The sequence below is a fragment of the Apium graveolens genome, chromosome 2 (genome assembly GCF_009905375.1).
Source record: "Apium graveolens cultivar Ventura chromosome 2, ASM990537v1, whole genome shotgun sequence".
Lineage (NCBI taxonomy): Eukaryota > Viridiplantae > Streptophyta > Magnoliopsida > Apiales > Apiaceae > Apium > Apium graveolens.
The window spans coordinates 22235385-22258794 of NC_133648.1; the positions used below are offsets into that span (position 1 = coordinate 22235385).

General features: G+C 37.9%; 1 non-coding gene across 1 annotated transcript; it reads right to left on the reverse strand.

Annotated features, from left to right (window-relative positions):
* Window positions 1-3757: 3757 nt before the first annotated feature.
* Window positions 3758-3864, reverse strand: LOC141709288 (small nucleolar RNA R71). The gene has a single exon (XR_012569874.1). It is a non-coding gene; the product is annotated as a small nucleolar RNA R71 (small nucleolar RNA).
* Window positions 3865-23410: the final 19546 nt, after the last annotated feature.

Here is a 23410-nt window from a genome sequence, read left to right on the forward strand (position 1 = left end):
TTCTTATTATTGTTGTTTACGATATTTCCGTAAACACTGTTTTATGAGTTTTATTCTCGTCAAGATTCAAAGTATTGCTGAAGCATTTCGCTCGAAAATATTAAAAGGGTTTTGAATACTGTGAGAAACAATTATCCGATTCTTTAACAAATTTTCTGTTTCAGCAATTACGATTTTAAAACATATGCGCTATTGCAGATGTTGGTTTTATATCCAAACGACCATATATGTATATTACAATGATCTTGCTGAGCATTTCTTTCACTCATACTTGCCTGTTTTCAAATTTAAACTCCAGTGAGGATTAACTTGCGCTGTTTAGCCGCGTAATTCGAGGAAGCAAAGAAGAAGCTTTTGGAAGGTGGTTGGTCCAGGGTTTGCGAACTAGTATAAGTTTTATTGTATAAAGTTGTTTATATCATATTATATTATATTATAGTTGTGTATTTTATTTGGGCCGAGTATACTTCATTTTAAAGTTATACTAGTGGGTTTAGTTTTGAGTTTGGAATTTGTTGAAAAGAGATTTTAAAAGAAAGTGAAAATTTATTGGTGGAATTTGGATATCTCGTTTCTAGAACTGTAACCTTAAAAGATCTTGGATTAGTTTGGGGTCATTTATGATAAATATCTTCCGCTGGCATTTGTTTATTGATTAAATGGGTTAATTTGGATTGAGGTTTCATAGTGACGACCAAATCCCCTGACCCCGGATTTGGGGGCGTTACAAAATCGATGTAAAATAAAGACTAGGACATCGATTTGTTTAAGAATCTGATGTCTATTAGTTAAAAGTGCTTCCATGTTATATGTTTAAAATGGTATTTAACCTCCTAAATACCATTTTTGACAATCTAGTTTAAATATTGTATTCAAAAAAGGGCTAATTATATATCAGTTTGCTCAAAAAACTGATGTTTGTGTACATCTTTAACATCGGCTAAAAACCAATGTAAAAGACCCCCCTTTCTCTACACATGCGAAGACATCGATTTTGAAAGAAAAAAGACATCGATTTATAACCGATGTATAAGGGCATTTTTCTAGTAGTGAAATATGCTTATTTGACCATGCAATGAATGAGGTCCCAAAAGACTTCTGCAATAATACCCATGTAGCGAGCATTAGGTTAGCGAATCTAAGACTATAAAAGCCTTAGGTCACTAGGCACAAAGTCCCATGGAACTTAATAACTCGAGTATTAAAGAGCTCACTTTTGATCAATTATGCAAAAACACATATTCTTTTTTTCCTTTCTCTTTCTTTCTCTTTCTTTTTTTTAACAATTATGAATGAGTACGTTTTGCTCCATCTCATTCAACCCTAGACTACTCATAAAATATGAGCCGGCTACTAACCATTTAACGCCTAGCCTTATTCACAAATAGCAATGAATTCCAGGTTTGTCTCCAAATTAAAAATTAGTGTTACTTCATCATTTCGGGAATATCACAAATTCTAAATATAACAAAGTGATTAAATCTCAACAACAAACAAGTATGATCATGATCTAGATCAAACGCAATATTATAAGACTTGTGATTTTTTTTCTGGCATGCAAATCAATTCATTAGTATTTAAACAACTCTCTGTTTGCCATAACTACACTCACACCAACATCAACCAATCAATCAGAAACAGCTCAACCTAAGGGATCATGTTATATGCATGCACATGCAACTATATGAACTCACATAAAAACACAAACAAACATGTCCTATATGAACAATCATGCAAAAATATGAATGAAATACAACTAAACATGCAACATTATTGAGTGGCATTTATGACACTTTATTACGCTCCGTAAAGCTTTAAATTAGTGTTTTATACTCAAGTGTTGGCGTTTTGATGTGTTTTTGTAGTGTTTTTGTATTGCAGACATTTTCGAGATAATAAGGTGAATTAGCATGGTTTTAGTGCTAATTTGGTGTTAGAATGGTGCTTAGAATAAAGGATCGTAAAAAGACCGGCTCAATTCAACAAGGATAAAAAGAAATCATAATTTTATCCAGGAGGACGGCGCGCCCGCGCTGAAGCAGCACGCGACCGCGCCCAATGAGCAGAAATCAGTGCGCCCGCGCTGAAACAACGCACGACCGCGCCAGGTCGGGGTGACAGAATTCTGTTTCTATTGGGATTTTGAGAGTTTAAAGCCCTGGTCAATTCTACAGCATATATATACATAAATAAAGCTCGTTTTCCATAAGGAGACGTACCGGAGTAAGAGGAGAAGGTGTAAGAAGACCAAAAAGCACAATCTCAACCAAGGCGAAGAAGATCTAGTTTTTACTTGTGATTCTTTGTTTAAGTTGTAACGTTGGATGCTAGTTTTCTTATTCTTGAACCTATACTCTCGTGACAAACATGGTTTTATTATTTATTCAGTATAAAGACTATGTTTATTATACCATGCTTTCATTGAAATCCATGTTGATGATGAGTACGATCATGGGCTAATTGTTATCATGGGGTTCTAGCGGATTTATTTATGGATTTCTTTAGCTAAATTGTTTTGATACCTTAGTGTGTGGTAATTGTATGATAACCTAGTATCGGTTTTGCTTATTCGTCTTATTAGCGTTGCGAACTTATAAGATAGCGTGTTAATTCTTAATGAAGCGAAAGTGAATTTAAGGGTTTAGAACTTGCCATGCTAGCATATGTTCATGTATTTGATATGCATGATTCGTAGGTAATTTTAACCATCTTACTTGCCCTATGTAATCATGATAGATAACTTGTGCATTAAAACGTTATGTTGTTAAATTCTATATATATATATGGTCTCAATATAATTGGTGTCTACTCAGCTTCTATCTCTTTTCTGGATGTATGGCAGTATGTTATTCGTGCAACGAAAGTTGGCGTTTATTAGTTTTGTGTTATCTGATTAGTGTCATCACCATTACATGCTAAGGTTAAGAATGAAAAGGCTATTGAATGAAGTATTTAATGAAGTTAGAATCTCATGTTTGTCATATATATTAATTTAACCATTCTTATTCTCTTAGTTATAATTGTTAGTTTAATTCTTAGTTATAACAATCTCAACTTGTATTATGTCTTAGGATTGGATAATAACCATATCATTGTTGCATAGGTGCATATTCTTAAATTAACCAAAGAGTCTCTCTAGGAACGAATTTGATCTAAATCTTATACTACTTGCGAATGCGTATACTTGCGTGTATTGTTAACGCATGTTCACTGCCATGATGCAAAGGTACTCTAGCGATCGTGTATGCATACGCGTTCTCGAACTCGTAAGAGAAATCTGGATAAAGCTGAGGAAGAAGTTGTAATAGTTAGGAAGAAAGATGAAGAGCAAATCTTAGTTGAGGAAGAAAAAGAAGCACTTGTTGTAATGGGAGAACCAGACACAAATCCAAAGGCTTTGATGGACTATTCTCAACCAAAGATCAATGATATTCAGTCTAGCATCATTCGACCAGCCATCTCGGCTAATACTTTTGAGATCAAGTCAAGCACAATTCAGATGATACAGAACTCAGTTCAGTTTGGGGGTTCTCCGACAGAAGACCCTAACATGTACATCAGAGATTTCATCAAGATCTGTGACACCTTCAAGTTCAACGGAGTCTCTGAAGATGCTATTAAGTTGAGACTTTTCCCATTCTCTCTGTGGGATAAAGCAAAGTGCTGGTTACATTCTCTCTCACCGGGGTCTATCATCAAATGGAAGGATCTTGCTCAAAAGTTCTTAACTAAATTCTTCCCTATGGCAAAGTCTGCTGCAATTAGGAACACACTTACTCAATTTGCTCAACAATCTGGTGAATCTTTGTGGGACGCTTGGGATCGCTATAAGGAGAAGCTTAGAAAGTGTCCTCACCATGGGATGCCTGACTGGATGATCATTAACTGCTTTTTTAATGGACTGGGTGCTACTTCTAGACTCATGCTTGGTGCTGCATTAGGAGGAGCCTTGTGGGCTAAGTGCTATAATGAAGTGTATGAATTGATCGAACTGATGGCTGCTAATGAATACCAGAATCCTTCTCAGAGACTAACTCAAGGAAAAGTAGCAGGAATTCTGGAGTTGGATGCAACAACTTCTATAGCTTCCCAACTTAAGGCTTTGACGATGAAGGTGGACACTTTGGCTAATTATGGAGTTAATCAAATCACTAGTGTCTGTGAGCTGTGTGCTGGCGCCCATGAGACTGATCAGTGTTCTATTTCTAGTGAATCAGCTCAGTTCATGAGCAACTTTAAGAGGTCGCAGCAACCTGTACCAGCCACCTATCATCCTAATAACCGCAATCATCCTAATTTCAGCTGGAGCAACACCTAGAATGCGGTTCAACAGCCTTACCAACAGTATTCAACAAAGCAGTACAACCCCCTGGTTTTTAGAAACCGCAATATGCACCAAGACAACAACTCCAGCTGCAACAAGCTAATGAAAAATTGGAATTGGAGGATTTGAAGCTTATGTACAAAAGCGAAGCGGTTTCTATCAAGACCTTGGAAAATCAAATTGGACAAATTACCAATGCCTTGCTAAATCATCAACTTGGTACACTACTTAGTGACACTGAAGTTCCAGGAAAGAGGGAAGCTAAGGAGAAGGTGAAGGCAATCACTTTGAGGTCTGGGAAGGTAGCAAATCCCGAACAAACTCAAGTTTTAGATGAAGAAGTTGTGGCTGAAGAAGTAGAGCAGCAGGAAGCAGAACTGGAACCAAGGAAGACTACTGTTGAGCACACTCCTCATGAGGGTAGTACAGGGGAGAAACAGATCTATCATCCACCTCCTTTTCCTAAGAGGCTGTAGAAGAAAAAGATGGATAAGCAGTTTGAGAAGTTTCTGTAGGTGTTCAAGAAACTTCACATCAACATACCTTTCACTGAAGCTCTTGAACAAATGCCTAGTTATGAGAAGTTTATGAAAGGTATTCTCTCTCGGAAAGTGAAGCTTGATGATTTAGAGACCGTTGCTCTCACGGAGGAATGCAGTGTTGTGTTGCAATAGAAGTTGCCTCCAAAACTTAAAGATCCTGGAAGCTTCACTATTCCGTGTACTATTGGAAAAGTGTCATTCGACAAATGCTTATGTGACTTGGGAGCTAGCATCAATCTGATGCCTTTGTCAATCTTCAAGAAGTTGGACTTACCTGATCCAAAGCCAACTTATATGACCTTGCAGTTAGCCGATCGCTCTATTACATACCCACGTGGAATTGTGGAGGATGTCTTGGTCAAGGTTGATAAACTCATATTCCCTGCTAATTTCGTAATTCTTGATTTCGAGGAGGATAAGAAGATTCCCATAATCTTGGGAAGACCTTTTTTGGTGACTGGTCGTACCTTGATAGATGTGCAGAAGGGTGAGCTTACAATGCGAGTACTGGATCAAGATGTAACTTTATATGTTCAATGTTATGAAATTTCCTACGGAAAATGAGGAATGCTTAAATGTAATAACCCCAAAATTTTCAACTTTTTGTAACCCTTGTGAATAGTGTTTTAGCTGAATGAGAAAACTTTTCACGCCACACTATGTAGGGGTTCTGTTATGGATATTCTGGGATATTATTAGTACTCTATGTAGTATATAAGTGTATGTAAAGATCGTCAGAATCCAATTCCGAACACTTTGGTTTTTCCCGGAAATCCACAAGATACGGAGAGAATTGAGTATAAAGTAACAGGATAAAAGGATTTAAATTAAAGGATTATAATAGAGGATCATAAAAAGGAATATAATGTATTGAGAAAGGTTAAGGGAACCTAAGTAATAAGATCCCGGGTATGATCCTTCAAACGATAAACGAGAACGAAAGTTAAGCGAACCGTATAACAGATCAGCGGTCATTAGGCAAACGATTAGGAAGTTAATCAAAGGGATTAGTGGGAATGATGTCATCCAACCAATAGAAAGAGGACAAGGAGGGGAGGATGACATCATGAGGATGACACAAGCATGACATGGGAAGGAAGGAGGTGTGGTGGCTTTGTAACCACACAAATTCAAGGGCAAGAAGGTAATTGACTAAATCAAACAAAAAAACAAATCAACCATGCCAAGCAAATTCATTCTTGATCAAAATCAAAAAGAAACCAAGGCCTTGTTCATCTTTGCTCTCGGCTTTTCACTATTCATAAGGCAAGAAAATTTCAAAAATTTAAGATCCAAGCTTCCTAAATTGGTGAGTAAATTCCCTAATCATCTTCATGCTTAGTTAGGGCTATATCATGAGTTTAAGCCATTAATTCCTTCTCAATCTTCTTCATTTAATCAAAGAAGAAGACTATGAATAGTGTTTTCAAGTTTTTAACTTGAAGTTTTTCTTGTTTTCCTTGAAGATCCAAGCTTTCCTAAGACTTCTCAAAGCTTCTTAAGGCTTCCTAGTTCCTCCCACCACTTCAAGGAAGGTATATCATCTCCAAACCCTAGATTCCTATATATTATAAGATGATTTTGATTAGTAGGATGATATTGTAGCTTGTTGTTATGATTAGAGTTTGGGATTTGAAATGGTAGTGAAATGGAATGCTAAATGTTGTGGTTTTGATTAAAAGAACTTAAGTATGATTAAAGTTAAGCTTAGGCATAAGTATGAATGATTAAATTGAATTGGTTGGGGTTGTTATGATGTGATAAGGATGGATGTTGGTTGTATGTTGGATTTGAGGTTGATTTGGAATGGTTTTGAATGGTTTAAAATATTGGAAATCGCGTAAACATAGCCATCGTAACATCCGATTTTCTTTAGACTGTTTTTGTGCATAACATTAGGACCCGAGAACCCCGTGCTAGATTATGACCATTTCCATTTCTAGATAGCTCATGTTACGAGCTTCGTTTTGATATGTAGTTCGTTCGATTCGGATGCACGGTTTAGGAGAAACGACTGTTTCAAGTAACGGCATTTCGCGAACGAAACTTTTCCCTCGCCTTACTTTGAAACATAGGTTAAAGACCAAAAAGGGTTAATTAATGTATGAAAAATTTATGGTAAGTGTGTTAGGCAGTTGGTAAGACACTCGCGAAGGAATCGCTTTAAAACTCGTAAAGGTTAAATTATTAAAAATGGTGGAGCCGAGGGTACCCGAGTGACTTAAGCGAATCAGTGAGCGCAAAACAAGCATTAGAGTCTAAGTTAGTTAAAGTATAGATTTACAAGTGATTTTGGTTTAATCCCAACTTACTTGTTGTTTATAGGTTACCAGACTCGTCCCGAGCCTTTTATCACCCCAAGTCACTCAGGCAAGTTTTCTACCCGTTATACTGTTGTTGTGATGAATATATGTATATGCATTATCTTGCGATAGATGCATGTTGGTTAATTAGCAAATGTTGCGATATATTGAAGCATGCTGATATGGTATATATATGCATGCCTGTTTCGTATTCTTGTCATATATATCTGTTGGTTCAGTTGATAATACCTATGCTAGAGAATAGCAGTAATTTGCATATACCCTTAGTATAGGGACCCAAAGGTGAAAACATTTTCTAAAACCGGGAGTCGAGGATCCCGAGTAGATTTTATATATATATATATATATATATATATATATATTTATATATATATATGGTTATAGTTTTCAAAACTATTAATCGAATAAGGTTTATTCGATAACTTTATTTTATTAATGAATATTATCTTGAATATTCATTCGAGGGCTTATGACTCCTTTTATTTTATTAATTGAATATTATTTGAATATTCATTTGAGGATGTATGACTCCTTTATTTTATTTAATGATTATTATTTATAATATTCATTCGAGGTATTATGACTCCGCTTATTACTGAAATATATTCTTTATTTTATTAAAGAATAAGGTGTTAATAATCAAACTTATTTTCGATTATTCAAATAAAGATAATACTTTCATATAAGTGTATCTTTGGTTATTTAATACTCGTTTCTAGTATAAGTTTTAATACTTCTACTTCAATTATTTTTTTAAAGATTATTCTTTATGGGAATATTATTTAAATAATAATATTCAGATATTTTCTAATATATCGGGACTGATTTATTTCATTAAATCAGCTTTACTCCAAACATTCTTAAAAATGTTTTCGAGTCTTCAAAATGATTTTAAAAGTTAGAGCGGATCCCAAAACTCGTTTTCCGATTTAAGATCTTCCTTTCGAAGGAGACTTGAATATTTGCTCAAAATCTTGGGGATCCGGCTCTGTGGTGTATTTTATATTCGCAACATGGTTGCTGTTTTGAGAAAACAATTTGATTATTTGCCCAATGTTCGGGAAGTAAGTCCATCTGATTGAGTCGGCATAAGCGACAGGCCGGGGTACGGTCTATGAATGTGTAAGTGGTTGGGTGGCAGTCCATCAACGCGTGAGTGGCCGGGTAACGGTCTAGCGCGAGGTCCTAATGCGGTCAGGGTGATGACCGGTGAGGAATTCATCCATCTACAGTAGAAATGGTTACTTATTGGTATCTTTGCCTGATCAACAAGATATCTGGTTTATGCTAAAATTCTTTTCCTTTCCAAAATTCATTGGATGTTTCAAACTCTGTTCATACTTTACATAACAGAGGTTCCAGGAAATGTTTAAGAGATATATATGTGGATATATATATATATCGGGACTAAATAAAGTATCTCGTAACTTTATTTCATTCAATAATATTTCAAAGATTGAATCTATTCAAGTCTTAACTTGTGGTCTCATCTATAGTATGTTTGTTTTTTTTTAAAAGCTTATAATACTTTGAACGGTGGTAGTTCAAGTAGCTTTATAAATGATATAAGTGTAGTGAAGTATTGGTAACTTCATTCCTTGTTTTTACTTATATCTAGTAAGTAATTATCTTACGCATGATAAAGATTCTAGTAAGTATCCATTTAGATACTTATATTATTGTTATCACTATGTATTATCTTGCGAGCTGTAAGGCTCACTCTTGCTTTATTTCTTCATCACACAACAACAGTTAGGAGAGATGGCCAGACTCCAGCAGACCCAGCGCAAGCGCGTGGGAAGCGTCCCGCGTCTTCCCGATGATGTTGTAGCTGCTATAGCTGCAGAGGTAGATCTAATGTAGTTCAGACCATCTACTTTTGAGAATCAAATTATGTATAATTATAACTTGTGGCAGATAATGGCAATTAACTGTAAATTTATCAAGTAATCATTTTGGGTTGTAATAACTGTTAAATGGTGGATTCAAAGACTTGTACTTATTTCAATTTCATCTCTGAGACTATAACGGGTTGTGGTGTGTGTTAGTGTGGGGTCACAGCATAAGGTTATTATTATTAATTAAGTGAAGTGATATTGTGGAAAGAAAGACCGTGACGACCCGGATCCCCGACCCCGGATCTGGGGGTGTTACAGAAATGGTATCAGAGCTAAGCGTTATAAGCCACAGAGATGATGCGTCGATATAATAACAAACTCACAAAGATAATAAGAACTCTTGCCAAGTTCATGGTCGGACTACTTAAAGTAGTGCTGACAGTTAAAACCCTTACGGGAACCCTTATAAGTATCATGATAGTAACTTAGCTCGTTTAATGTGTAGGCGCCTGAGATAGAGGACCCTGAGATGTTCGAGCGTGAGCATGATGAGGCATTGCTAGATGTTGAGGATCAGGAGGAGCCTGAGATGGAGGAGGATGAGGAGGACCCCTCAGAGGAGCCTGAGACGGAGGTCATTGCTATTTCAGATGAGGAGGACCCCTCAGAGGAGTAAGAGACAGAGGTTATTGCTATTCCAGATGAGGAGGACCTGGATGAGGTCCCAGTAGCTGAGGAGCGTGTTGGACCTATGGTAGTGTATGCTGGTACCCCATTACCCACACTTCCGGTGGTCAGAGCCCCTACCCCTCCACCACTATCTTGGATTCCCGATGATGACAGCTCAGAGATCCATACTTCCGAGCCTAGGCAGACCGAGGAGGCACCCTCAGCGGCTCCGGATTCACCACCTCTTGACCCTGCCCACAGGCAGTCTTCGTTAGCACATGGATATGTTCAGGATGTTCTGAGGACCTGAGTGGCTGTTGCCGAGGGCCGACTATATGAGGCCAGGAGGGAGTTGGATGCAGAGAGGGCGGGTAGGCGTACCCGAGCTTATGAGACTAGGGCTTCTATACCCCGATCCTTGAGGAGGGAGCTTACGGGGATAGAGCTCACATCCCGAGCGAGGCTCAGATCGCTCCAGGGGGACAGGCATGGTAGGATCTCCAGGCGGCAGGCCGACAATATCTTCCGTCGTGCGATGGAAAGGGTTTGGGAGCTGACCCGCTCCGGTGTGTGATTCAGGATTAATGATGGAATAGTCTAGTTGTCTAGTTAGCCGAGGCCTTAGTAAGAGCCAATTTTCCGGGATAGTTGACTTGTATATAGCATCCCTTTTTCTGACTAGACAAGTAGACTCTTGTGTATCACTTTTGGGACAGATGACTGTAGCACTGTTGTACTTTTGACCAGATCAAACTATGTATTTCTCGCATTATGTATATATTTGTTTCCTTTCGGTTCAGTTCTATAGTGACGGGATCACTGTTTTTATCATTATTATTACTGCACTTCGTACTAGAACTTTCTTAAAATAATAAATTGCGATATACGTTCTCCCCATTATAAGAGCTGTGCAAGGCACAATGTTGTATATGATTGTGACCTAACGTTGAATTTTCCCAATAATTTTTTTATTATTATTATCAGAATCATGCCGCCAAGAAAGATTGGAACTAGGGCGAACCCTGGATCTGAAGACCAGGGAAGCCATAACCAGGATGATAGGAACCAGGAGCACAGTGAAGAGGAAGATGAGGATTATATGGAACAGGATGACTCCCTGTATGAAGAGGAAGAGGAAACATATGATGTTGAGGGATTTGAGATAGAGGCTGAAGAAGGAGAAACCGAGGTGGAGCAACCAGTACCAAACCCAGGCATGGATCCCATGGGCCAGTTCATGCAACTCCTAAGGCAGAATTTGGAACGTCAACCCAACCCACCCCCTCAAGGAAATAACAATGCTGTGGCAAACTCTTTCAGAGCTTTTAAGTCCCTTAAGCCCCCTGAGTTCCACGGATCAGCCGACCCAGTTGAGGCAAGGGCATGGTTAAAGGAAATGGAGAAATCTTTTGAGATTTTGAGTACCGAGGAGGCACAGAAGACTGTATTTACTACCTACCTTCTGAAAGGAGAAGCTAACTACTGGTGGGAGGCCAAGAAAAATATGGAGACAGGCGCTATTATAACCTGGGAGAGATTTAGTCAGTTGTTTCTGGGGAAGTATTTCCCGAGGTTTATGGAAAACCAGATGGAGCTCAAGTTCTTGGAGCTAAAGCAGAATAACTTGTCTGTAGCAGAGTACGAAGCGAAATTTACTGAGTTATCAAGGTTTGTGCTGGAGTTTGTGAGCACCGAGGAAAAGAAAGCTAGGAGGTTTCAGCAGGGACTGAAACCGTGGATTCAGAATAGGGTGGCAATCCTTGAGCTTACGGACTATGCCACTCTGGTGCAAAAGGAAACGATTGTAGAAGTTGGAAGTGAACAGATGCAGAAGGAAAGAGAGAAGAAAGGAATAAAGAGGAAAAGTATGAGCATGGGTGGAGGTTCCGCAGGAAGGAGCTTCCCAACTAGATTTAATCGAGGAGCAGTGTCCCTACCGGGAAAGAACACTGGGTTTAAGCGGCCAATGAGTGTGAGTGTGAGCCAGGGCGGGCAGAAGCCAAGAATGTCCTATTCCAACCAGTCTCGACCCCCATTGCCAGCCTGTAACATATGTGGAAGGAATCACACTGGGGAGTGTAAAGAAAAGCCAGTAACCTGTTTTAAGTGCGGTCGGGAAGGCCACTACTCAAATAAATGCCCTTCGTCAGCCCCTGCCGTCGTTCCAACCACCAATTATCATCTGTGTGGACGCCCGGGTCATTGGAAGAGGGAATGCCCAATGAACAAACCAGCAGCTTCGGGAGCAAGCAGGGCTGCTTCTAATAAGCCACCTACTGTGAGGACTTTCAACATGACAGTCCAGGATGCTATGAAAGATTCAGATGTGATAGCAGGTACCCTTTCTCTAAATTCAGTCAGTGCAAATGTTTTATTTGATTCGGGAGCAACTAAATCTTTTATATCAAAGGACCTTGTGCGTAAGTTAAGACTTAAGGCTGAACCCTTGATAGAACCCTTACAAGTAGAAATAGCCAATCATGAAATTATTCCTGTTAACCAGATTCACCCCGCCTGTGAGATAGGCATAGGGGAGCAATCTTTCAGTGTTGATCTGATTCCTTTTAAATTAGGGGAGTTTGATGTGATTTTGGGAATGGACTGGCTATCTAGCAACGATGCTCAGATAGACTGTAAAGGGAAGAAAGTTAAGTTAAATATCCCCGGGAAGAAAGAAGTTATATTTAGAGGAAAGAGGCAGGCGCAGAAATTTTTGACCATGGCCCAGGCCAAAAGGATGCTACGAAAAGGAAGTGAGGCTTACCTAGCCTATGTGGTGGACACGCAGAAGGAGGTGCCCAACTTACAAGATATTCCAGTAGTCAACGAATTTGAAGATGTATTCCCACAAGACCTTCCGGGATTACCACCCGATAGAGTGATTGAATTTGCTATTGAGTTGGCCCCAGGGACGGCGCCAGTTTCAAAAGCACCTTACCGGTTAGCCCCGTTAGAAATGAAGGAATTAGCTATCCAATTGCAGGAACTCTTGGATAAGGGTATGATAAGACCCAGTGTGTCTCCATGGGGAGCACCAGTTTTATTTGTTAAGAAGAAAGATGGGAGCATGAGGCTGTGCATAGACTATCGAGAGTTAAACAAGCTAACCATAAAGAACAGGTACCCATTACCTAGAATAGACGATCTGTTCGACCAGCTAAAGGATGCTGTTTATTTTTCCAAGATCGACCTGAGAACTGGATATCACCAACTAAAGATTAAACCCGAAGATATTTCCAAGACAGCGTTCCGTACCAGGTATGGGCATTATGAGTTCTTGGTAATGTCCTTTGGATTAACCAACGCCCCAGCGGCTTTCATGGATTTAATGAATAGAGTATTTAAGAAGTACTTGGACAAGTGTGTGATAGTTTTTATCGATGATATTTTGATCTACTCAAGGACTGAGGCAGAACATGCAGAGCATTTGAGGATAGCTCTAGGAATACTCAGAGAGGAGCAGTTATATGCCAAATTCTCGAAGTGTGAATTCTGGCGGAATGAAGTACAGTTTTTAGGACATGTGATCAATAAAGAAGGAGTATTGGTCGACCCCTCCAAGATAGAGGCGGTCTCAAATTGGGAAAGGCCAACCACACCCACAGAGGTAAGGAGTTTCATAGGATTGGCCGGCTACTATCGTAGATTTGTTCAGGACTTTGCGAAGATCGCAGCCCCTTTGACACGACTTACTCGTAAGACAGAGAAGTTTGAATGGACAGAGAAATGCGAGAACAGTTTTCAGGAATTAAAGAAAAGGTTGATAACGGCTCCGGTATTGGCATTGCCGGACGGAAAAGGAGATTTTGTGATATATAGTGACGCGTCGCACAAAGGATTAGGATGTGTGCTTATGCAGCACGGTAAAGTTATTGCGTATGCGTCGAGACAACTGAAGGAATACGAGGTTGGATATCCTACTCATGACCTTGAGCTCGCGGCAATAGTATTTGCTTTAAAAATTTGGAGGCACTACTTGTATGGAGAGAAGTGCGAGATTTTCACAGACCATAAGAGCCTCAAGTACATATTTACGCAGAAAGAGCTCAACATGCGCCAGAGGAGATGGTTAGAACTAATCAAGGACTATGATTGTGAGATTCTCTATCATCCAGGGAAAGCCAATGTGGTGGCTGATGCCCTTAGTAGAAAGGAAAGACTCAGAATGATAACGACTTCGGAAGAGTTGATAAGGGATTTTGAGAGAATGGAAATAGAAGTAAAGGTAACCGGAACCGGAACTGAAAAGCTTTTTGAGATCTCAATGCAGCCAGAATTATTGGAAAAGATCAGATTGTGCCAGGAGAAAATAATGAATGAAGGCAGAGAGTCAATGACTGGAGAGGAGATCCATACCGAGAAAGATGATAAAGGGATAATGAGGTACTCCTACCGAATTTGGGTTCCGAATGTTCAAGAACTTAAAGATGAGATTTTGGATGAAAGCCATAGTTCAAGGTATTCCATTCACCCGGGAAGTACCAAGATGTATAGGGATTTGAAGGAATATTACTGGTGGCCCAACATGAAGAGGGACGTAGCAGAATGGGTAAACAAGTGTTTGACTTGCCAAAGAGTAAAGGCAGAGCACCAGAGACCCAGTGGACTTTTGCGACCCCTGGAGATTCCCGAATGGAAATGGGAATAGATAGCGATGGATTTTGTTGTAGGCTTGCCAAGGACGAAAGCCAATCACGACGCCATTTGGGTAATTATAGACCGACTGACAAAGTCAGCTCATTTCATTCCTATCAATGAGAGATACACAGTCGATAGACTGGTGGACATTTACCTTAAGGAAATAGTGACGCGACATGGAGTCCCAGCGTCTATTGTCTCAGACCGAGACCCCAGGTTCAACTCCAGATTTTGGAGGAGCTTTCAGGAATGTGCGGGGACCAAGTTAAATATGAGTACCGCTTACCATCCCCAGACGGATGGACAGAGTGAAAGGACCATCCAGACACTAGAGGATATGTTGAGAGTCTGTGCAATAGACCTTAAAGGAAGTTAGGATGATCACTTGCCGTTGATCGAGTTTTCTTATAACAATAGCTTTCATGCTAGCATCGGAATGTCGCCTTATGAGGCCCTGTACGGAAGAAGGTGTCGATCTCCCTTATACTGGGATGAAGTAGGAGAGCGGAAGTTGCTCGGACCCGAAGTGGTCCAAAGGACCAAAGATATAGTGGATCTTATCAGAGGGCGACTTGTAGCAGCCCAAGATAGACAGAAGAAATATGCAGACCTAGCCCGAAAGGACAAGGAATATGAAGTAGGGGACTTAGTACTGTTGAAAGTATCCCCTTGGAAGGGATTAATGAGGTTCGGAAAGAAAGGAAAACTAAGCCCAAGATACATTGGACCTTTTGAGATATTAAGACGGATTGGAAAGTTAGCTTACGAGCTAGCCCTACCCCCTAATTTGCAACAAGTTCATAATGTGTTCCATGTGTCAATGCTAAGGAGGTATCATCGGGATGCCAGACACATAGTGGAGTACGAGCAGGTGGATATGCAGCCAGATCTAACTTACGTGGAGAAGCCAGTAAGGATTATGGATAAGAAGGAGCAGGTGCTTCGGAACAAAGTGATCAAGCTAGTCAGAGTACTATGGCAGAATCATAACGTGGAAGAATCAACTTGGGAACTAGAGAGCACAATGCTAGAAAAGTACCCCCATTTGTTTTCTGTTTGATTCCGGGACGAAATCCTTTTAAGGAGGGGAGACTGTAATAACCCCAAAATTTTCAACTTTTTGTAACCCTTGTGAATAGTGTTTTAGCTGAACGAGAAAACTTTTCACGCCACACTATGTAGGGGTTCTGTTATGGATATTCTGGGATATTATTAGTACTCTATGTAGTATATAAGTGTATGTAAAGATCGTCAGAATCCAATTCCGAACACTTTGGTTTTTCCCGGAAATCCACAAGATACGGAGAGAATTGAGTATACGGTAACAGGATAAAAAGGATTTAAATTAAAGGATTATAATAGAGGATCATAAAAAGGAATATAATGTATTGAGAAAGGTTAAGGGAACCTAAGTAATAAGATCCCGGGTATGATCCTTCAAACGATAAACGAGAACGAAAGTTAAGCGAACCGTATAACAGATCAGCGGTCATTAGGCAAACGATTAGGAAGTTAATCAAAGGGATTAGTGGGAATGATGTCATCCAACCAATAGAAAGAGGACAAGGAGGGGAGGATGACATCATGAGGATGACACAAGCATGACATGGGAAGGAAGGAGGTGTGGTGGCTTTGTAACCACACAAATTCAAGGGCAAGAAGGTAATTGACTAAATCAAACACAAAAACAAATCAACCAAGCCAAGCAAATTCATTCTTGATCAAAATCAAAAAGAAACCAAGGCCTTGTTCATCTTTGCTCTCGGCTTTTCACTATTCATAAGGCAAGAAAATTTCAAAAATTCAAGATCCAAGCTTCCTAAATTGGTGAGTAAATTCCCTAATCATCTTCATGCTTAGTTAGGGCTATATCATGAGTTTAAGCCATTAATTTCTTCTCAATCTTCTTCATTTAATCAAAGAAGAAGACTATGAATAGTGTTTTCAAGTTTTTAACTTGAAGTTTTTCTTGTTTTCCTTGAAGATCCAAGCTTTCCTAAGACTTCTCAAAGCTTCTTAAGGCTTCCTAGCTCCTCCCACCACTTCAAGGAAGGTATACCATCTCCAAACCCTAGATTCCTATATATTATAAGATGATTTTGATTAGTAGGATGATATTGTAGCTTGTTGTTGTGATTAGAGTTTGGGATTTGAAATGGTAGTGAAATGGAATGGTAAATGTTGTGGTTTTGATTAAAAGAACTTAAGTATGATTAAAGTTAAGCTTAGGCATAAGTATGAATGATTAAATTGAATTGGTTGGGGTTGTTATGATGTGATAAGGATGGATGTTGGTTGTATGTTGGATTTGAGGTTGATTTGGAATGGTTTTGAATGGTTTAAAATATTGGAAATCGCGTAAATATAGCCGTCGTAACGTCCGATTTTCTTTAGACTGTTTTTGTGCATAACATTAGGACACGAGAACCCCCTGCTAGATTATGACCATTGCCATTTCTAGATAGCTAATGTTACGAGCTTCGTTTTGATATGTAGTTCGTTCGATTCCGATGCACGGTTTAGGAGAAACGACCGTTTCAAGTAACGGCGTTTCGCGAACGAAACTTTTCCCTCGCCTTACTTTGAAACATAGGTTAAAGACCAAAAAGGGTTAATTAATGTATAAAACATTTATGGTAAGTGTGTTAGGCAGTTGGTAAGACACTCGCGAAGGAATCGCTTTAAAACTCATAAAGGTTAAATTATTAAAAATGGTGGAGCCGAGGGTACCCGAGTGACTTAAGCGAATCAGTGAGCGCAAAACAAGCATTAGAGTCTAAGTTAGTTAAAGTATAGATTTACAAGTGATTTTGGTTTAATCCCAACTTACTTGTTGTTTATAGGTTACCAGGACTCGTCCCGAGCCTTTTATCACCCCAAGTCGCTCAGGCAAGTTTTCTACCCGTTATACTGTTGTTGTGATGAATATATATATATATATATATGCATTATCTTGCGATAGATGCATGTTGGTTAATTAGCAAATGTTGCGATATATTGAAGCATGCTGATATGGTATATATATATGCATGCCTGTTTCGTATTCTTGCCATATATATCTGTTGGTTCAGTTGATAATACCTATGCTAGAGAATAGCAGTAATTTGCATATACCCTTAGTATAGGGACCCAAAGGTGAAAACATTTTCTAAAACCGGGAGTCGAGGATCCCGAGTAGATTTTATATATATATATATTTATATATATGGTTATAGTTTTCAAAACTATTAATCGAATAAGGTTTATTCGATAACTTTATTTTATTAATAAATATTATCTTGAATATTCATTCGAGGGCTTATGACTCCTTTATTTTATTAATTGAATATTATTTGAATATTCATTTGAGGATGTATGACTCCTTTATTTTATTTAATGAATATTATTTATAATATTCATTCGAGGTATTATGACTCCGCTTTTTACTGAAATATATTCTTTATTTTATTAAAGAATAAGGTGTTAATAATCAAACTTATTTTCGATTATTCAATAAAGATAATACTTTCATTAAGTGTATCTTTGGTTATTTAATACTCGTTTCTAGTATAAGTTTTAATACTTCTACTTCAATTATTTTTATAAAGATTATTCTTTATGGGAATATTATTTAAATAATAATATTCAGATATTTTCTAATATATCGGGACTGATTTATTTTATTAAATCAGCTTTACTCCAAACATTCTTAAAATGTTTTCGAGTCTTCAAAATGATTTTAAAAGTTAGAGCGGATCCCAAAACTCGTTTTCCGATTTAAGATCTTCCTTTCGAAGGAGACTTGAATATTCGCTCAAAATCTTGGGGATCCGGCTCTGTGGTGTATTTTATATTCGCAACATGGTTGCTGTTTTGAGAAAACAATTTGATTACTTGCCCAATGTTCGGGAAGTAAGTCCATCTGATTGAGTCGGCATAAGCGACAGGCCGGGGTACGGTCTATGAATGTGTAAGTGGCTGGGTGGCAGTCCATCAACGCGTGAGTGGCCGGGTAACGGTCTAGCGCGAGGTCCTAATGCGGCCAGGGTGATGACCGGTGAGGAATTCATCCATCTACAGTAGAAAAGGTTACTTATTGGTATCTTTGCCTGATCAGCAAGATATCTGGTTTATGCTAAAATTCTTTTCCTTTCCAAAATTCATTGGATGTTTCAAACTCTGTTCATACTTTACATAACAGAGGTTCCAGGAAATGTTTAAGAGATATATATGTGGATATATATATATCGGGACTAAATAAAGTATCTCGTAACTTTATTTCATTCAATAATATTTCAAAGATTGAATCTATTCAAGTCTTAACTTGTGGTCTCATCTATAGTATGTTTGTTTTTTTTAAAAGCTTATAATACTTTGAACGGTGGTAGTCAAGTAGCTTTATAAATGATATAAGTGTAGTGAAGTATTGGTAACTTCATTCCTTGTTTTTACTTATATCTAGTAAGTAATTATCTTACGCATGATAAAGATTCTAGTAAGTATCCATTTAGATACTTATATTATTGTTATCACTATGTATTATCTTGCGAGCTGTAAGGCTCACTCTTGCTTTATTTCTTCATCACACAACAACAGTTAGGAGAGATGGCCAGACTCCAGCAGACCCAGCGCAAGCGCGTGTGTAACACCCCCAGATCCGGGGTCGGGGATCCGGGTTGTCACGGTCTTTCTTTCCACAATATCACTTCACTTAATTAATAATAAATAACCTCATGCTGTGACCCCACACTAACAGACACCACAACCCGTTATAGTCTCAGAGATGAAATTGAAATAAGTACAAGTCTTTGAATCCACAATTTAAAATTATTACAACCCAAAATGATTACTTGATAATTTACAGTTAATTGCCATTATCTGCCACAAGTTATAATTATACATAATTTGATTCTCAAAAGTAGATGGTCTGAACTATAATGGATCTACCTCTGCAGCTATAGCAGCTACAACATCATCGGGAAGACGCGGGACGCTTCCCACGCGCTTGCGCTGGGTCTGCTGGAGTCTGGCCATCTCTCCTAACTGTTGTTGTGTGATGAAGAAATAAAGCAAGAGTGAGCCTTACAGCTCGCAAGATAATATGTAGTGATAACAATAATACAAGTATCTAAATGGATACTTACTAGAATCTTTATCGTGTAAGATAATTACTTACTAGATATAAGTAAAAACAAGGAATGAAGTTACCAATACTTCCCCACACTTATATCATTTATAAAGCTACTTGAAACTATCACCGTTCAAAGTATTATAAGATTCACGAGGTCATCCTATAGATGAGACCACAAATAAAACTTGAAAATATTTGATCTTTGAAATATTTTGAAAAGAGATGAAGTTACGAGATACTTCATTCAATGGATACACCAATAAAAATGTTTGACCCTGTCAATGCTTCGGCAACCACCCATTAGTAGCCTTTCGATCGAAATGCTACGGGTAGTGTTGCAGAATTATCCAAATGGATGATGAACTCATTACGGGAGTTTTACCGCGCCAGGAAGACCACTTACGATGAGCAGTCGTAGTAGTACAACCCCCCATTTTCTACATGTAGAGGAGAACCTGTCGGATTTACTTGTCAACCGAACACTGAACTCCTAAGGAATGGACCGCCTTAGCGGAACTTCCAGGCCATTTGGGCCAATATAATAAGGCTGGGCCGGCGCTACTCGACCACTTACGCCACTCCTAGTTCAGATGAAATCCATGACTCTAAAACGTAAAGCTCGTTTCCCCCTTTCCCCAAGTAGAAACTTGTTGATACGGCTCCACCAAGAAGTCGTACCTAGTTGGAAAGGAAAACTCACCGATATTTCCCAGGCGATGCCTGTTAATGGATTAACTTGTTCCAAGAATTTTACTTCCCGAATATTGGGTAAGTAATCAAAAACTCTTTTACCAAGACAGCAACCTTGTTGCGAATATAAAACACACCACCGAGCCGGATCCCCCAGGTTTTGAGCGAGTATTTAAATCCCCTTTTTAAAAGGAAGATCTTAAATATAAAAATAGTTTTGGGATCCGCTCTAACTTTTGAAAATCATTTTAAAGACTCGAAAATACTTTAAAGAGTGTTTGGAGTAAACTGATTTAATGAAGTAAATCAGTCCCCAGAATATTTAGAAAATGTCTGAATATTATTATTTAAATAATATTCCCATAAAAAAAATAATCTTTATAAAATAATTGAAGTACAAGTATTAAAACTTATACTTGAAATGAATAGCAAATAATCAAAGATATACTTATACGAAAGTAATATCTTTATTTGAATAATCAAAAATAAGTTTGATTATCGACACCTTATTCTTTAATAAAATAAAGAATATATCTCAGCAAATAATCGGATTCATAGATCCTCAAATGAATATTCAAATAATATTCAATAAATAAAATAAGCTGAGTCATAATACCTCGAATGAATATTATAAATAATATTCATTAAATAAAATAAAGGAGTCATACATCCTCAAATGAATATTCAAATAATATTCAATAAATAATGTAAAGGAGTCATACGCCTTCGAATAATATTCGGAATAATATTCAAATAATAAAATAAAAGGAGTCATAAGTCCTCGAATGAATATTCGAATAATATTCAAATAATAAAATAAAAGGAGTCATAAGTCTCGAATGAATATTCGTAATAATATTCATTAAATAAAATAAAGTTATCGAATAAACCTTATTCGGTTAATAGTTTGGAAAAACTATAACCATATATATATATATAAATATATATATATATATATATCCATATCCATATATAAAAATCTACTCGGGATCCTCGACTCCCGGTTTAGAAAATATTTTCACCTTTGGGTCCCTATACTAAGGGTATATGCAAGTTACCGCTATCCTCTAGCATAGGTATTATCAACTGAACCAACAGATATATATTTCAAGAATATGAAACAGGCATGCATATATACCATATCACATGCTACAATATATCGCAAGAATTTGCTAAATAACCAATATGCATTTATCGCAAGATCATGCATATACAAATGTATACATCACAACAACAGTATACCGGATAGAATACTTGCCTGAGCGACTTGGGGGTGAGAAAGGCTCGGGACGAGTCTGGTAACCTATAAACAACAAGTAAGTTGGAATTAAACCAAAATCACTTGTAAATCTATACTTTAACTAACTTGGACTCTAACGCTTGTTTTGCGCTCACCGATTCGCTTAAGTCACTCGGGTACCCTCGGCTCCACCATTTTTAATAATTTAACCTTTACGAGTTTTAAAGCGATTCCTTCGCGAATGTCTTACCAACTGCCTAACATACTTACCATAATGTTTCATACATTAATTAATCCTTTTTGGTCTTTAACCTATATTTCAAAGTAAGGCGAGGGAAAAGTTTCATTCGCGAAACGCCGTTACTTGAAACGGTCGTTTCTCCTAAACCGTGCATCGGAATCGAACGAACTATATATCAAAACGAAGCTCGTAACATGAGCTATCTAAACATGGCAGTGGTCATAATCTAGAAGGGGGTTCTCGGGTCCTAATGCTATGCACAAAAACAGTCCAAAGAAAATCGGACGTTACGACGGCTATGTTTACGCGATTTCCAAATTTTAAACCATACAAAACCAACCACAAACCAACCTCAAATCCAACACACAACAAACATCCATCCTTATCACATCATAACAACCCCAACCAATTCAATTTAATCATTCATACTTATGCTTAAACTTAACTTTAATCATACTTAAGTTCCTTTAAATCAAAACCACAACAATTACCATTCCATTTCACTACCATTCCAAATCCCAAACTCTAAATCATAACAACAAACTACAATATCAACCACTAATCAAAATCATCTTATAATATATAGGAATCTAGGGTTTGGAGATGGTATACCTTCCTTGAAGTGGTGGGTGGAGCTAGGAAGCCTTAAGAAGCTTTGAGAAGTCTTAAGAATGCTTGGATCTTCAAGAAAAACAAGAAAAAGTTCAAGTTAAAAACTTGAAAACACTATTCATTGTCTTCTTCTTTGATTAAATGAAGAAGATAGAGAAAGAATTAATGGCTTAAACTCATGATATAGTCCTAACTAAGCATGAAGATGATTAGGGAATTATCTTACCAATTTAGGAAGCTTGGATCTTGGATTTTGAATTTCTCTTGCCTTTTGAATAGTGAAAAGCCGTGAGCAATGAAGAACAAAGCCTTGGTTGCTTTTGATTTTTGATGAAAATGATTTTACTTGGCTTGGTTGATTGGTTTTTGTGCTTGCTTTAGTCAATTACCTTCTTGCCCCTTGGATTTGTGTGGTTACAAAGCTACCACACCTCCTTCCTTCCCATGTCATGCTTATGTTCATCCTCATGATGTCATCCTCCCTTCCTTGTCCTCTTTCTATTGGTTGGATGACATCATTCCCCCTAATCCCTTTGATTAACTTCCTAATCGTTTGCCTAATGACCGCTGATCTGTTATACGGTTTGCTTAACTTTCGTTCTCGTTTATCGTATGAAGGATCATACCCGGGATCTTATTACTTAGGTTCCCTTAACCTTTCTCAATACATTATATTCCTTTTTATGATCCTCTATTATAATCCTTTAATTTAAATCCTTTTTATCCTGTTACCTTATACTCAATTCTCTCCGTATCTTGTGGATTTCCGGGAAAAACCAAAGTGTTCGGAATTGGATTCTGACGATCTTTACATACACTTATATACTTCATAGAGTACTAATTATATCCCAGAATATCCATAACAGAACCCCTACATAGTGTGGCATGAAAAGTTTCTTCATTCAGCTAAACACTATTCACAAGGGTTACAAAAAGTTGAAAATTTTGGGGTTATTATAGTCTCCCCTCCTTAAAAGGATTCCGTCCCGGAATCAAACAGAAAATAAATGGGGTACTTTTCTAGCATTGTGCTCTCTAGTTCCCAAGTTGATTCTTCCACATTATGATTCTGCCATAGTACTCTGACTAGCTTGATCACTTTGTTCCGAAGCACCTGCTCCTTCTTATCCATAATCCTTACTGGCTTCTCCACGTAAGTTAGATCTGGCTGCATATCCACCT